Genomic DNA, 2,500 nt, shown 5'->3' on the forward strand with positions numbered 1-2,500 from the left:
ACGGTGTTAAAATCTCAGAAAAATCACATTGGTTAATTAGAACGATTTAGACATTTTTACGTCTACATACGCTTATATTCTTGTACGTATGTATGTATGTATGTATGTATGTATGTATGTATGTATGCGTGTATGGAGGTGTATGTATGAAAGGATGGATGGATAAATGATGGATGGATGCATATTTATGTTGGAATCTACGTAGGTGTCGCTTGCTTATCTATCAAATTAGCTATTTATCGATGTGTCCTGTCAGTCTGTCTATCAGTCTATTTCGATCTGTGTGTGTGTGTGTATGAGTATGAATGTAGAATATGTATGTATGTGTATATATATATATATGTGTGTGTCTGTGTGTTTGTGTGTTTGTGTGTGTGTAAGCGCGTGTGTATATGTACATTATATATAAGCTTGTAAAAGTTGGTTCGAAAATTACGCAGACGGGACTGAGGTTATCAGAGTTCATACTGCACTAAGAGCTCCTGTGGGAGCCCCTACATGGGACACACTGGAAAAGAGGGACCGAGAAGGATATATGTTGATGCCCTAAGACGCAGGATATGGCAGCGATGATGAGGGACAAGGAACGCTGGAGAGAACTCGTCCATGGATCTCGGGAATTTTACCCGCCCCGAGATACATATGTATATATTTATATTCAAATGTATGCATGCACATATACAGGTGTGCATGTATATATATGTGCGGCAATGTATGTATACACACACACACACACACACACACACACACACACACACACACACACATACAGAGTTTGGAAAATGATATTAGCTAAGTCGTGGTTGCGTCTTATAATCTTTACTGTGAAATATCAGGTATTACTGATAGCATTTTGCAATCAAAGTGATAATATATTCTATATAAAGTATTGAGATCTCGCTCACTGTCTGATGTTGTTTTATTGAATAAACGCATTTTAATATCTATGTTACACCACGGAACTGATGATGTACTGCTGTATCTGATAATAAGCTTCATACAGACGATAGCGTCACACAGATGATGATACAGATATTGAATTAGCTTTACACCACCTGCTGAGAGATATAGTCGTCGAAACAGAACGTTCTGTAGAGAAAGACATGACACAAAGTAAACAACACGTAAATTTTACGATATTTCATTTACAGAAGCTGACTGCATCCGTTTAACTGGTCAGTTTATAAACTGAATGTCGTAACACCGAATAATTTCGAATTTTTTCTGAATAGTAGTTGAGCACTTTCTTGAGTAGTAGTTAACTGAGACCAATTATGGTGCAATTTGCGGAGTACGAAGATGGATGGTTCGCGAAGAGTGAGGAAGAAAAAGAGAGAAAGAGAGAGAGAGAGAGAGAGAGAGAGAGGGGGGGTGAGAGAGATGTGCACATTGCGGGCTGTTTATGTGTCTAGTTCCTAAGTACACACACACCTAATAACATAGACATATATGCATATACTGTATGTTTGTATGTATATGTTTGTATAGATATGTATACATATGAAAACATATATGTGTGTGTGTGTGTGTATGTGTGTGTGTGTGTGTGTGTGCGTGTATGCATGTCTATGCACAGACATTTATAGATATATAATATACAAGTGTATGCATGTTTGTACACATAATTCAATTGTCTAAACTAAACATTTAAATACACATAAAACCGCCAGAACCACCAAAATATACATACATACACGTATACATATATATGTGTGTGTGTGTGTGTGTGTGTGTGTAGTACCATCTAATACAATGTCTACCATTATGCAGTATTGCTATCGCTACTACCAACACCACCGCCGCCGCCATCAGGACAACTCAAACTGCCAACCAACACCACTATCTCCTTTCCTCAGAATCGAACCCACACCCTTTCCATCTGCTATCGTCCCCCCCCCCCCTTGTTATCTCATCTGTTTTAGTTAATTATTAGTTGTTAGTGTTGTAAAAACATAAACTTGTAAACATCGTTCCGGCTTTAAACACTTGTGCTGTGTTTTTTACGACTGTAGTAAACTATATTACTGCCTCCAGCAAAGCCTGTGCTTCGTTACACCAACCTCTCTCACTTTCTCTCTCACTTTCTCTCTCACTTTCTCTCTCACTTTCTCTCTCTCTCTCTCCTCATTCTCTCTCTCTCATTCTCTCTCTCTCTCTCTCGCTCTTTCTCTCTCTCTCTCTCTCCTTCTCTCTCTCCTTCTCTCTCTCTCTTTCTCTCTCTCTCTCTCTCTCCTCCTTCTCTCTCTCTCATTCTCTCTCTCTTATCTGTCTAATTTTTTTCATTATATTACTTTTCTTTTTTCTATATTATCTCTCTCTTTCTCCCCCTCTTTATCATATCTCTCCCTAGCTCCAGCATGGCCACGGCCAAATGACTGAAACAAATAAAAGAATATCTATCTATCTATCTATCTATCTATCTATCTATCTATCTATCTATCTATCTATTCTTAACCAAAACCACATATAGGTAGTACCATACACGCACACACATACATCT

General features: G+C 38.2%; 1 protein-coding gene across 2 annotated transcripts in view; it reads left to right on the forward strand.

The window, feature by feature from the left end:
- Nucleotides 1-2,500, forward strand: part of LOC128249916 (uncharacterized) — a 112,555-nt gene that overhangs the window by 10,859 nt on the left and 99,196 nt on the right. The gene's annotated exons all lie outside the window — the stretch shown is intronic.

The sequence above is a fragment of the Octopus bimaculoides genome, chromosome 18 (assembly GCF_046866305.1).
Source record: "Octopus bimaculoides isolate indiv1 chromosome 18, ASM4686630v1, whole genome shotgun sequence".
Taxonomy (NCBI): Eukaryota; Metazoa; Mollusca; class Cephalopoda; order Octopoda; family Octopodidae; genus Octopus; species Octopus bimaculoides.